The sequence below is a fragment of the Otolemur garnettii genome, unplaced genomic scaffold (assembly GCF_000181295.1).
Source record: "Otolemur garnettii isolate 467f Iridium unplaced genomic scaffold, OtoGar3 scaffold00070, whole genome shotgun sequence".
Taxonomy (NCBI): Eukaryota; Metazoa; Chordata; class Mammalia; order Primates; family Galagidae; genus Otolemur; species Otolemur garnettii.
This window is the reverse complement of record NW_003852465.1, coordinates 9,185,356-9,200,283: the sequence shown is the minus strand read 5'-3', so window position 1 is coordinate 9,200,283 and position 14,928 is coordinate 9,185,356. Positions and strand designations below refer to the sequence as shown.

The window sequence follows — 14,928 nt, the reverse complement described above, 5'->3', positions numbered from 1 at the left end:
ATTGGGGAGTGGCAGTGGCCAGCTAATTGCTAGCTGGGTAGCACTCCTGCTGCAATAGACACTTTCTTCTCTAGACTCCAGAAGCTGAAGGATGAAAGAGCTGGGAGATTAGCCTGACTCAAATACCATGGTCCTTGCTGCTAACTGTATTAGGCCGTCATCATTTCCATTCTTCTGTTGCACCTGGGATACAACCTTGAGAGGATCTTAAGTCTTGGGCAGGAACATTGACAGGTTCCACCTCCATGTCAGAGTCCCATAGGGCTTGTGGGTGTGGTAGGGAAGGAAAGTAGGGAGGAACTGAAAAACATAATTTTAGTAGTCAACATGGGGGTATCACCTGGTAAGGTGTTACTAGAAATTTCTAGGAAAAGAAACGGAAGGAGTAATCACATGGAATTACCACAGTGCCTACTCTAGAAGTCTGTAATAACACTGGAAGAGTCTTTTGGCTTCAAAAACACAGAGGTGCCCAGTGTGGTGACACTCTCCTGCACTCCCAGCTGATTGCTACTTGAGAGGCAGAGGCAGAATAGCTGAACTCAGGATTTCAAGGTCGTAATGCACTATGGTTACTGTGATTGCACAGTCACTGCACTCTAGCCTGGGCAATATAGCTAGAGCCTATCTCTTAAAAAAACAAACAAACAAAAAAAAAAAAACAAAAAAGGAAACCCAGTTTAGCAGGGCAAAAGCTCTAACAGGAATGACCTGGGATAGATATAACTCTCTGTTATAAACATATTGCTTGTTAACAGGAAATAAATAGATTCCTTTATTATAAACAGATTCCCTCCCCATCTTAAATTAGCATCCTCCTTCTCTTGGCTTTACATTCTTTTTTTTTTTTTTTTTGCAGTTTTGGCCAGGGCTGGGCTTGAACCCCCTACTCTTTGAGCCCCAAGCTTTACCTTCTAGGGTCATATTATTATTCAAGTTAACATAAGAGAGAAAATAGATTGGAATAAGGGACTGTGAGTGCATACTTGATACTGATGGGAAAGGGGATAGACATAGTTTGGCTATCAACCTAGTTCTTCTTGGAAGGAGACAAAAAACAAGGCAAAAAATTCAGAAGAGCAGCAATTTTGGCTCAAGCATTTGGGAGGAGCCATGTGTTCCCCTATACTGCTGTAAACGACAGTGGGCACTTAAGGAACCTTCTTCAGGGTCAGGCATGGTGGCTCATGCCTGTAATCCTAGCACTCTGGGAGGCCCAGGTGGGTGGACTGCCTGAGCTCATGAGTTGGAGTTTGAGACCAGCCTGAGCCAGAGTGAGACCCTGTGTCTAAAACAGCTGGGTATTGTGACAGGTGCCTGTACTCCCAGCTAGTAGGGAGGCTGAGGTGAGAGGATCTCTTGAGCCCAAGAGTTTGAGGTTGCTGTGAACTATAACACCAAGGCACTCAAACCCAGGGCGACTGTCTGAAAAAAAAAAAATCTTTTTCTTGTTCATCTCATTACTAATGTCCTTCTTTTATCACACCTGTGACTGTTTCAAGGCAATGTTGCATGTTTAGACTAGGTGCAAAAGTGAGTGTGAGGGATGTAGAGGTGGATAGAAAGCAAGAAATACGGGTGCAAAGTCCTTTATTTTTCCTCGGGATACTAAAATCTATACACATCTAGGTACACTTTCTGAAACCACACCTCTGAATACTAGGCTTCAACTCTCCCTATTTCAAGTTCCAACTTCCTAACTGGCCCTGAGTCCAGCTGTTTCCTTTAGTCTCTTAAACTCATCACTCCTCTTATGGGAAAGGATCTCTTGATTCAGAACCTGGAGTCTTTGGAATAGTGAGCAGCAACAAGGGTGCAGTTAGGGCTCTCAGGGGAATGCAGCTAGCTCAGATTAAGAAATAAAGATGAAATCTGGCGGGGAAAAGCCACCGTAAAGCCTGCTCACCCATAAACAGCTCCTGACTTTGCCCCTCGGCTCAGCTCTAGGCTCCACTGCAACTAGCGAGCAGCCTCAGCCCTTAAATTCCAGGCACAACCACGGAGTTTGGGATTCTCACCTCAGTCCCCACTGTTCGATCCCGATTCTCGGCTCCCGCCTCCGCCTCCGCGTCCTCGGTCTCCAGCCCCCACCCCTCCATCGGCCCCCTCCCGGACTCCAGCGCCAGTGCCCAGCTGCCTCTGCTGCAGCTGCTGCCATGGTGATGGTTCTCGCGAGAGCTGCCGCTCGCTGCCGCACAGCTCTCGCGCGATCAGGGAGGTGGGAAGTATGTGAGGCTGGGGGTGGGGGTGCGCCGCACCGCTCTTGTAGCTGTCGCGGCTTCCGGTGCTAGGTGGAGGGAAGGAAGGAGGGAGCGGCGGAGCGGACCAGGGGGGCAGCCGCGCTGAAGTCGGCTTGGGGAGCCGGAGGGAGCGGAGCGAGAGTCGAGTGGAATCTGAAGGGCCGAGGCGGCGGCCGCTGCGGAGCAGCCGGGAGCCGGAACAGGTGAGGGACTTGGGGGGAAGGCGGATCCCGGTAGAGATGAGGCTCGATCAGGGTGGGGGCTGAGGAGATAGAGGCCCCTAGGACCCGCCCGACACTGCTTGACTTGGGGCGGTGTGGTCCTTCCCACCCGATAGCTCGAAGAGAGGCCGGTCCCACGCCTGCCCCCGCGTTTGAAGGACGCGAAGCTGGGGTGGGGGTTGGGGGCGCACACGGATTTGTCCTCCGCCTCGCACAAGGGGGCGACTTGGGCTGCAGTTGGGTTCTCTTCGTCTGCAAGAGGTGGGCTTTCCAAGGGTCGGGGTCGAGGGGAGGTAAGAGATCTGGGGAGAGGTGATGCGGGGGCGGTGATGGCTGTTTATTATCATTTTTCTGTTAAAGGGCTAGAAAATGCTGCTCTTTATTACTCTCCCTCCCCCACCTTAGCAATAGGAGACCAGAGGGAAGCCTTGCTGTGGTTACACCCCCTCCCCCCGTCACGGGGCAGCGGTGCGTGGGAGGGGGGGTTAGGTGGTAGCCAACTGGGCAGGCTAATGGGACACCCCATGGACATTATTCTGGTGGAGGTTGCGCTTTCTAGTCTTGGGAGGAGGGCAGCAGGTGGGGAGAGGAGGCAGAACGGGGAGGAGGATCTGATCTTGCCTGGAAAAGAGAGGTGGGGCTTGCCTCCCCCAGGCGAAACGGGGGCGGTCTCACAGGAGGAGGGAGCATCTTGTCACTGGCCCTGAGTTGGTGTCTTCCAATCCGCTTTCTTTCTTTAGGAAGTACCAAGATTCCCGGAACAGAAAATGGAGCCATTGCTTACGCCAATCCTTTGAGGGAAGGAGGGGGGAGGTGGAGAGGTGGAGTTCCCTGTTAACACGGGCCACTTAATTAGCAAAGTGGTAGCTATTAGGGGAGTTCCCTTCATTCTGGGTTGTGTTAACTGCGGGTCTCCATCTGGCCAAGCCAGGATGAGTGTGGTGGAGGAGATGGAGGAGTGTGGTATGTGGTCAAGAGTGAGAAGAAATAGTGAGGTCATGCGGGTGAGGGAGAAATGTAACCTAAAACCTGTCTCTGCTGCTGTTGGATTGGGTCACCCCTGGTCTATGGCATGAAAGTTTTATTGGGAGGAGATCTGCTGGAGGAGTCTGATTGCTTGGGTCAGTGCAACAGGACAGAATCCAGTCTCTGCATACCTCCATCCCTGTTCCCAGTCTGGTGGGTCCCATTTTGTCTTGGGCGTGGTTTTGGGAAAAGTGTCTTCACTTGCGGTGACTGGCATGGGACAGTGGATCAAACATTTCACGTTAAACCTGAGTTTGAATAACATGCCTGTGAAAAGCTCATTCTAAGAAAGAAACAAATCCATTGAGGTTCAGCAGTTCACAGAATGAACCATTGACCTTGGATTCAGCCCGGTAGGGCTGCTGTATATCACTTATTAACATGCCTCCTGTCTCCCAGCTTAGAATCTTTACTTTTCCTAGTCAGAGTTTTTTCACATGTGTATATTTTGCTTTACCAAAGAAACTAGAAACTTTGGCTGGGGCTGAGTTTGAATCCACCACCTCCTGCATACGGGGCTGGCGCCCTACTCCTTTGAGCCACAGGCACCACCCAGAAACTAGAAACTTTTTGAATGCAGAAATTGGGTTTTAATAACCAGGCATTGTGGTGGGTGCCTATAAACCCAGCTACTTGGGAGGCTGAGGCAAGAGAATCGCTTAAGCCCAAGAGTTTGAGGTTGCTGTGCGAAGGGGCACCAAAGTGAGACTCTGTCTTAAAAAAAAAGTCACCCTACTCCTGTGGCTCAAGGAGTAGGGTGCCAACCCCATGTACCAGAGGTGGCAGGTTCAAGTCCGGCCCTGGTCCAAACTTCAAAATACAAAAAATAAATAAAATAAAAATTCTTTCCCTGAAAAAAAAAGAAGAAAGAAAGAAATTGGGTTTTATTTCTCATCTCCTGCAATGCCTATGCACACGCTATGTACCCATGGTGGATACAGAATGTGAATAGATAGAACTCAACAAGCTTTCTAACTACAGTTTAAGGAAAGGGAAAGAAATGGCTTGGCTGTCGGCAAAAGTGCCTGAAAATAGCTGAGCAAGGGTACAAAGACCTTAGCCTTTGTAATTGAGAAGTTTTGGCGGCTCCATATAGAACAGGCATAAATAATGGAAACAAAGACCCAAACACAAAAATATTACTAGAACACGGTCATTATTTATCTGAAATCCCAGATTTCCTGCTCCCCCACTGTGGGTGAAGGAGGCTCTCCATTAGACCTAAGTCTTTGGAAGTGTTGTATACAAATTAGGATCCTTGAGATTATAGAGGAGGGGTCAGTGTGTGTGTGTGTGTATGGTGCCCAGCACAGAATTGGTACCAATGAGTGGTAGCTGCTATTATACTGAATACAATTATAAAGAAGAACAGATAGCAGGCTGGAAAGAGTGGAAGTGAAGTGTTAAATGCACAAAAGGTCATACTGTAGTGTGTGTTCATTTACTCTACTTTCTTTTCCACTAGGGTCATAGTAAGAAGAAATAGACTCAGGACATAGGGCCGGCTTTATTGGTTAGAAGGAGGAACTTCTTTAAGAGTATGTTGTTTTTTTTTTTTGAGACAGAGCCTGAAGCTGTCCCCCTGGGTAGAGTGTCGTGGCATTACAGCTCACAGCAACCTCCAACTCCTGGGCTCAAGCGAGCCTCCTGCCTCCGCCTCCCAAGTAGCTGGGACTACAGGCGCCCGCCACAACGCCCGGCTATTTTTTGGTTGCAGCCATCATTGTTGTTTGGCGGGTCCGGGCTGGGGATTCGAACCTTCACCTTAGGTGTACGTGGCTGGCGCCTTAGCTGGTTGAGCTATAGGCGCCGAGCCAAGAGTATGTTTTTAAAAAAATTTTTTTTGACATGGGATCTCACTATGTTGTCTAGGCTGGATTCAAACTCCTGGGCTCAAAGAATCCTACCACCTCAACCTCCTATTTGTAGCTGGAATTACAGCTACACAGTACCATCCCTGGCTTAAACCCAGGTTTTTATTTTATTTTATTTTTTGAGACAGAGTCTCACTATGTTGCCATTGGTAGAGTGCAGTGGTGTCATAGCTCACAGCAACCTCAAACTCCTGGGTTTGAGGAACGATTCTCTTGCCACAGCCTCCCAAGTAGCTGGGACTACAGGTATCTGCCACAATGCCGGGCTATAAAACCAGGTTTGTTAAAGCTGAGTGTGTAACTGAGGGAAATTGTGGAATTGGCTTCCCCATATACCTTTACAAACAGATGCCAAGAGGCCTGAGACTCACAGCATATCACTATTTTTGGCTCTCCTTACCATTTGTTTAGCAGGTAAATTTAGAGGCAGAAAGGTATGGTAATTAAGAGTGGACATTGGAATCAGAAAATTAGGGTCAAATCCCACTTTTGCTAATTATTAATTGCATGTTTTTGGTAAAATTACTTATCTTCTCTTAGCTTCATTTTCTTCCCCTGTAAAGAAGGTAATACCTACCTATTGGTTGTCATGAGAATTAGAGATAATAAATATAAAGAACTTAGTATTGTTACAAAGCATATAGTAAATCATCAAATAAATGTTAGCTGCTATTAATAATCCATCATAATAATACTAGTAATAATATGAACAGTCAGGGCTGCCTTAAAGGAAAGATTTACAAAACAACAACTTGCTGCCTGAGGTGCCTGTGTAAGGGATGATTGTACCATGATTTTCTATGCTGGTTGTAGGCTCATGAGCAGTGAAATCTTTTTTCAGTATCAGCCTCACAGAGGCAGCTCCTGCAGCCTGAGTGGGAGGTAAAGCTGGAGCAAAGCAGAGGCCCTGAACCATTAAGTTGGATGTAGGGTAAGAACGTGGAGGCTCAAGAATAGCATTCATGTTAGAAAAGTCAGTGTGACTCTGAGGTAATGGTTGACTCTTCCATAAAGAGCATCCTGATTGACTTAGGTCTGAAATTTAGATCCTAGTTCCCCTTATTTTAGGTCTCAGTTAGTATTTCAAGATCTTCCATTTCCTGGGCTATTTTTTTCGTTTGGTCATATCTTTTTTTAATGTCTGCTTCTGAGTATATGTTTCATTATGTATTATATATATTATGGTCCAGAGATTATGTAAGTCTCTATCATACCTTCTTCACTCCATCATCTGTTACAAATATAGGTGGAGTGCTATTAAAGTTTTTTTTTTTTTTTTTTGAGGCAGAGTGTCATAGAGTCATAGCTCACAGCAGCCTCAAACTCCTGGGCTCAAGAACTACTCTTGTGTCAGCCTCCAGAGTAGCAGGGACTACAGGCACCCACCACAATGCCTGCCTAGTTTTTCTATTTTTTTTTTTTAGTAGAGATGGGGTCTTGTTCTTTCTTGCTCAGGCTGTTCTGGAACTCCTGAGCTCAAGCAGTTCACCCACCTCAGCCTTGTAGAGGTGGCTCATGGCTAGGTTTATAGCCATGAGCCACTGTGTCTGGCCTCCTAATAAAGCTTTTTGATAAGGAAAAGACCTATGGAACATTTGGAATGAGGCCCATAAATATTTGAAGGCTTCATATTATAGCCTGGGAAAGAACTGACTGAAGTAGGGATTCTGTGAATGTATTAGAACTTTGTCATGGACTTCTGCAAAGTTTCTGCAAAACATATGGATGAGAAAGGAAATGGCTCAAGATTTCAAGGATCCCCCATTATCACTATATTCCTGAAGAAAGGTGAGATGAGTAAGTGTGGCAGGTCTTCTGGTCCTTTGAATTTTCTAATTACTGGTGAGAGTCTGGGATACCCTTTCTATATTAGTTTATGCCCAAGAGTGTCAGGCACAAATGTTTAAACTTCACAAACATAGGATGCAGGAGCACATTTACTCTTTGTTTCAATGTTTGTTTGTTTGTTTTTAAGAAATCCTTATTTATTTATTTATTTATTTATTTATTTTTTGAGACAGAGTCTCAAGCTGTTGCCCCGGGTAGAGCGCCATGGTATCACAGCTCACAGCAACCTCAAACTCTTGGGCTTAAGTGATTCTCTTGCCTTAGCCTCCCAAGTAGCTGGGACTGTAGGTGCCTACCACAACACCTGGCTATTTCCTTTTTTGTTGTAATTGTCATTGTTGTTTGGCCGGCCCAGGCTGCATTCAAAGAGTACTGTGATGTCACAGCTCACAGCAACCTCAAACTCTTGGGCTTAAATGATTTTCTTGTCTCAGCCTCCAAAGGCTCTGGGACTACAGGTGCCTGCCACAATGCCTGGTTATTGTTTTTAGAGACGGGGTCTCACTCTTGCTCAGTCTGGACTCAAACCTGTGAGCTCAGGCAGTCTACCCACCTTAGCCTCCCAGAGTGCTAGGATTATAGGTGTGAGCCACCATGCCTAGCCATGGCTAATTTTTTTATTTTCTTAGTAGAGATGGGGATCTTGCTCTTGCTCAGGCTGGTTTCAAACTCCTGAGCTCAGGGATCCTCCTACCTTGGCCTCCCAGAGTACTAGGATTACAGGTGTGAGCCACTACCACTCCTGACCTGTTACAGTGGTTTTTGTCTTTTTATTTTTTTAGTAAAGAGTCAAACCTTATTTTATTTATTTATTTTATTTTTTATTTTTTGAGACAGAGCCTCAAGCTGTCCCCCTGGGTAGAGTGCTGTGGCATCACAGCTAATAGCAACCTCCAACTCCTGGGCTCAAGTGAGTCTCTTGCCTCAGCCTCCCAAGTAGCTGGGACCACAGGTGCCCACCACAACGCCCGGCTATTTTTTGGTTGCAGCCATCATTGTTGTTTGGCGGGCCCCAGGCTGGATTCGAACCCACCACCTTATGTGTATGTGGCTGGCGCCTTAGCCACTTGAGCCACAGGTGCCGAGCCTCAAACCTTATTTTAAATAAAATCTTGTTTGAAATATAATACATAGGGTGGCACCTATGGCTCAGTGAGTAGGGTGCTGGCCCCATATACTGAGGGTGGCGGGTTCGAACCCAGCCCCAGCCAAATTGCAACAAAAAAACAATAGCCGAGCGCTGTGGCATGCCCCTGTAGCCCTAGCTACTTGGGAGGCTAAGGCAAGAGAATCACCTAAGCCCAAGAGCTGGAGGTTGCTGTGAGCTATGACGCTACAGTACTCTATTAAGGGCAACAAAGTGAGACTCTGTCTCTAAAAAAAGAAAAAAAAAAGAACTATAATACATAAAATGGATAAAAGTGGAGTTGCTCTGGTGATAGTAGAGAGTTGGGAAGCATAATTAGAGCCCCTGATACGGTCCCTCCTCATCTTATTCTCTGAAATCCATCCAAGGAACTCTGGGGCTCTGAGAACATGGAAACCATTTCTCCAGTTTGTCAGGTACAGGAAAAGTATCAAGAACCACCTATAAAATATTGTTCCCCAGCCCCACAAATATTTTGCTACCCTTGGTAGAACTATTGTCCTCAACAAGCATGTAAGTTACTAACTATAGGTCAGTCATGGTGCTGGATGCTGGGGACATGAAACATGAAGAAGTCTTAGTCTGTTCTGGCAAAACCCTGGTAATTTAGTCAAGTACTTCCCAACCTTTTTCATATAATGGCACGCACAGAAAATGGTAATAGTGAGACTTGAAACCTGAGATGACTGGCCTAAGGCCTTTAGTCACCTCAGCCCTGTGCAGCCTTCCAGGGGCTGATGGAATCAGTATCTCCTGCTGACCTGTATTACATGAGAAGCACATTGGGAAGTTCCAGTTCTGGAAAGTGAGACACATAAATGTGGATAAATCATACAATGATAAGTCTTAGAGTAGAAGTGTGTTTGAGGGGCAGAGAGATCACAGTTAGCTCTTATTTCCTAAGGTTCCCTGTTCTTAGGCTGAGTGCAGTTGCTCATGCCTATAACCTAGTACTCTGGGAGGCCAAAGCAGGTGGATTCCTTGAGCTCAGGGGTTCAAGACCAGCCTGAACTAGAGTGAGGAGACCCTGTTTCTAAAAATAGCCAGGCATTGTGGCAGGTGCCTGTCATCTAAGCTACTTGGGAGGCTAAGGCAAAAGAATCACTTGAGCCGCTCGACGCCTATAGCTCAACCGGCTAAGGCGCCAGCCACGTACACCTAAGGTGGCGGGCGCCTGTGGTCCCAGCTACTTGGGAGGCGGAGGTAGGAGACTCGCTTGAGCCCAGGAGTTGGAGGTTGCTGTGAGCTGTAATGCCATGGCACCCTACCCAGGGGGACAGCTTGAGGCTCTGTCTCAAAAAAAAAGAATCACTTGAGCCCAAGAGTTTGAGATAGCTGTGAGCTATGATGCCAGGGCACTCTACCGAGGGTGACAAAGTACAACTCTGTCTCAAAACAAAACAAAAAACGAAGGTTCTCTGTTATTCTATATCCTTAGCTTGTTCTATAATGGTTGACCTTGTCTAAATCATGTCATCTTGTTTGAGCTGTGTACTTCACCTCCATCTTTTCCTTTTTTTTTATTTTTGACACAGAGCCTCAAGCTGTTGCCCTGGGTAGAGTGCCATGGCATCATAGCTCACCCAACCTCCAACTCCTGGGCTCAAGCGATTCTCCTGCCTCCGCCTCCCAAGTAGCTGGGACTATAGGTGCCTGCCATAATGCCTGGCTATTTTTTGGTTGTGGCCATCATTGTTGTTTGGCGGGCCCAGGTTGGATTTGAACCCATCAGCTCAGGTGTATGTGGCTGGTGCCTTAGCCGCTTGAGCCACAGGCGCTGAGCCTCTCATTTCCATCTTGACTTGCACAGTGGGACTAGATTAGGGGCAAAGGATTATTAGGGCTTTAGGCTTACTACTGATGGACTTTCAGTGATTTCGTAATTAGGAAAGTGTAGTGTTCTTGATATCCAAAGCTACAGATGTGGGTATTGGAACAGCCATAGAATACCAGGAAATGGAGCAGTTAGTTGTAAGCTGATTGAATTCAAAGAATAAGGCAAGCTAATAGTTTTGGGTAGAGGGTAATGCCACAGAATGTTCCAAAAAAAAAAAAAAACACTGTTTTATCTGGCTAGGCCATGTATTCTGAAATAGACCTTGTGCTCTGTTCTGACTCACTTGCTAAGCATTGTCCATGGGAAAAGCTAGATCCTTCCCAAGTGTTCTGGGCCTCCATCAGACAGTGGTTCAGAATCCTTCACTTTTGATACCTGTGGCTTCCAGCTTTTTGTGTACTGATGTCTTCTCTGGAACTCTTTTTTTCTCTGTTTCTGACTAAAAGGGAAACTAGAATAACAATTCTGGCCTGAACTTAGGGGCCTAATTTTAGTTAGATAAGTTTTAGTTTATCCTAGATTGTCATTGATAGCCTACCAGTGAAGTTTAGTAGGTATCTTTTTTTTTTTTTTTTTGAGACGGAGCCTCAAGCTATCCCCCTGGGTAGAGTGCCATGGCATCACGCTCACAGCAACTTCCAACTCCTGGGCTCAAGCGAGTCTCCTGCCTCAGCCTCCCAAGTAGCTGGGACTACAGGCGCCCGCCACAACGCCTGGCCATTTTTTGGTTGCAGCCATGATTGTTGTTTGGCGGGCCCGGTCTGGGGATTCAAACCCGCCACCTTAGGTGTATGTGGCTGGCACCTTAGCTGCTTGAGCCACAGGTGCCGAGCCAGTAGGTATCTTGTCATTATAGCCTAGCAATGAAGTTCAGTAGGTATCTTGTCATTGATAGTCTAGCAGAGAAGTTTAGTAGGTTATCTTTATAGCTTTTGACCCTGCTGCTTTTTTTTGAGACGGAGTCTCACTCTGTGGCTTTAAGTAGATTGCTATGGTGTCACAGCTCACAGCAACCTTAAATGTTTGGGCTCAAGTGATCCTCTTGCCTCAGCGTCCTGAGTAACTGGGACTACAGGTGTGTACCACCACACTTGGCTAGTTTTTCCTTAGTAGAGATGGGGTCTTGCTCTTGCTGAGGCTGGTCTTAAACTCCTACACTCAAGCAATCCGCCCATCTCAGCCTCCCAGAGTGCTAGGATTATAGGCGTGAACCACTGAGCCCAGCCTCCTTTTCTGTGTTCTTTCCTCACTGATGTTCATGGTGTTTGGCTCTCTCAATTTCCCTTCTGTCCCTCTGTCTGTTTCTTACTGTCTTTCCCAGCTGACTTTTCTTTCTACCACTTTATTTATTTTATTTTATATTTTATTTTTGAGACAAAGCCTCACGCTGTTGCCCTGGGTAGAGTGCGTGGCATCACAGCAACCTCTGACTCCTGGGCTTAAGTGATTCTCTTGCCTCAGCCTACCAAGTAGCTGGGACTACAGGTGCCCGCCACAACACCCGGCCATTTTTTGGTTGTAATTGTCATTGTTGTTTGGCAGGCCCGGGCTGGATTCGAACCCACCAGCCTCAGTGTATATGGCTGGTGCCTCAGCCACTTGAGCTACAGGCGCTGAGCCTGTCTACCACTTTAAATGTTGATGTGCCTCAAGTTGTTTCCTTTGCCCTTTTCTCCTGGCCCACTGTGCACTTGCTCCAGATATATCACTTAGGATGTATCAGTTGCAAAAAATGGAAAAAACATGTGGCTCCAGTAGTTAGATAGGATTTATTAAATTATATAATAAGTCTAGTTGAGATAATTTAGTCACAAAAGAACGTTGTATGATTCCACTTATATGAAGTATCTAGAGTATAGTTAAGTTCATAGAAAGTGAATAGTTGGGGCGGCTTCTGTGGCTCCATGTGTAGGGCGCTGGCCCCATGTACCAAGGGTGGTGGGTTCAAATCCGGCCCCGGCCAAACTGTAACAACAACAAAAAAATAGCCAGGTGTTGTGAGAATCACCTAAGCCCAGGAGTTGGAGGTTGCTGCGAGCTGTGACACCACAGCACTCTACTGAGGGCAATAAAATGAGACTCTTGTCTCTACAAAAAAAAAAAAAAGAAAAGAAAGTTGAATAGTTGTTGCTGGGGGCTGAAGGGATATGGAAATGAGAAATTTTTTGTTTAAGAGGTGCAGAGTTTCACTTTGGGAAGATGGAAAAATTCTGGAGATGGAAAATGGTGATCATTGCGCAAAAATGTAAATGTACTTAATCATATACTTAGAAATGGTAAATTTTATTTATATTTTGCCACAGTTTTTTTTGTTTGTTTGTTTGTTTGTTTTTAGATAGAATCTCACTATGTCATCCTTGGTAGAGTGTGGTGGCATCACAGCTCACAGCAACTTCCAACTCTTAGGCTTAAGCGATTCTCTTGCCTCAGCCTTTCAAGTAACTGGGACTAAAGGCGCCCGCCATTACACCTTCCTATTTTTTTGTTGTAGTTGTCATTGCTGTTTTAGTATGCCCAGGCCAGGGCCCTAACCACTGAGCATGGGTGCCGAGCCAGCCACAGTTCCCTCCCCCCCCCACTTTTTTTTGTTGTTTTTGTTTGTTTTGAGACAGAGTCTCACTCTGTCACCCTGGAGTGCTCTGGTATCATAGCTCATAGCAACCTTAAACTCATGGGCTTGAGAATTCCCCTTGCCTTAGGCTCTTGAGTAGCTGGGACTACAGATGCCTGGCACAGGAGACAGGGTCTTGCTCTTACTCAGGCTGGTCTCAAACTCCTAAGCTCAAACAATCCACCTATCTTGGCTTCCCAGAATGCTAGGATTATAGGTGTGACCCACTAGCCCTGGCCTATTTTGCCACAGTTTAAAGAAAAGGAGCAGATTGCTCAGCACCCATAGCTCAATGGTTAGGGTGTTGGCCACCTGCACTGGGGCCGGTGGGTTCAGACCTGGCCAGGGTCTGCTCAACAGTGACAACAATAACACAAAAGTAGTCGACTGTTATGGCAGGCACCTGTAGTCCCACTTGGGAGGCTGAGGCAAGAGAATCGCTTAAGCCCAGGAGTTTGAGGTTGCTGTGAGCTGTGATGCCACAGCATTCTACTGAGGTTGACATAGCGAGACTCTGTCTCAAAAAGAAAAGAAAAAAGAAAAAAAGAAGCAGGGTATAGTGGTATGTGCCTGTAGTCCCAGCTACTGGGGAGGTTGAGGCAGGAGAATGGTGGATCTCATGAGGTCTGGAGCATGAGGTTGTAGTATACTGTGATTGCGTTTGTGAATAGACACTATCCTTCAGCCTGGACAATGTAGCAAGACTGTGTTTCAAAAAATAATAATAAAGAAGGAAAGAAAAGGTAGTCTAAGGATAGAGTACTTTTTTTTTTAAACCTGTCGGCTTAATACTGTTATTAAGGGCCCAACCAAGTTTTCTTCATTTTTCTGTTCTGACATTTGTCTCTCTGTGGTCTCTAGATTATGCTGATATCGCATCCTTCTATATCAATATCCAAAGATTGAATGGTAGAATATTGACACAGACCTCTTTTTTTTTGAGACAGACTCTCAAGCTGTTGCCCTGGGTAGAGTGCCATGGTGTCATAGCTCACTGCAACCTCCAACTCTTGGGCTCAAGCCATACTATTGCCTTAGTTTTTCTGTTTTTAGTAGAGACGGGGTCTTGCTTTTTGCTCAGGCTGGTCTCCAACTCATGAGCTCAAGCAGTCCAGCTGCCTTGGCCTCCCAGAGCGTTAGGATTACAGGCATGAGCCACTATGCCTGGCTTCTCACAGGCCCTTTTTTAAGATTGAGTGAAAGTTTCCTAGATGCTCCCAGCAGATTTTCCTCACATCTTAATTGACTAGAATTAGTGAATGATCAATCATTCATGCCCCAAACATTGGCAAGGGAAATGGAATGTCCACATCTCTTAGGCTGATCAATTTTTATTTCCTAGGCCTGAGGAAGGGCCACTGAAGCAGATTTCATATTCCATACCCTCTCACCCATATCTGAACAAAATGGGGGTCTGTTAGAAAGAAGGGGATAATGGCTGTTGGGCAGGCAGCCAGTAACTACTACCATCCTGGGTCATCTTGGTTCCTCTTATGGTTTTAGTTACCATCTATACCAGTGGTTCTCAAGCTTCCTAATGCCATGGCCCTTTAATACAGTTCCTGTGGGTGGCGACTCACAGGTTGAGAACCACTGTTCTGTACGGATGACTGCCAAATACCCAGCACAGACTTTTCTCCTGAGATTCATACCTTAGTACCTCAAATCAGTGTTTATTTATTTATTTTTTGTGACAAGAGTTTGACTTTTTTGCCCTTAGTAAAGAGTGCTGGCATCATAGCTCACAGCAACCTCAAACTCTTGGGCTCAACTTACCTCAGCCTTCCGAGTAGCTGGGACTACAGACACCTGCTACAGGACTGGTTTTTTTTTTTTTTAAGAGATGGGGTCTCTGGCTTGGTGCCCATAGCTCAGTGGTTAGGGTGCCAGCCACATACACCAAAGCTGGTGGGTTCAAGCCCAGCCTGGGCCAGCTAAACAACAATTGACAACTACAACAACAAAAATAGCCGGGCGTTGTGGCAGGCACCTATAGTCCCAGTTACTTGGGAGGCTGAGGCAAGAGAATCACTTAGGCCCAACAGTTTGAGGTTGCCATGAGCTGTGACGCCATGGCACTCTACCGAGGGCGACATAATGAAACTCTGTCTCAAAAAAAAAAAA

The 14,928-nt window shown here is 46.2% G+C and overlaps 1 protein-coding gene across 2 annotated transcripts in view; it reads left to right on the top strand.

The window, feature by feature from the left end:
• Positions 1-2,191: 2,191 nt before the first annotated feature.
• Positions 2,192-14,928, top strand: part of ARF3 (ADP ribosylation factor 3) — a 26,110-nt gene continuing 13,373 nt past the window's right edge. The window contains exon 1 of one of the 2 annotated variants that reach the window (XM_003793594.3): positions 2,192-2,443. The gene's annotated coding sequence lies outside the window, so the exon portion shown is untranslated. The remainder of the gene's footprint in view (positions 2,444-14,928) is intronic. The other variant, XM_012807504.2, reaches the window with a different exon arrangement.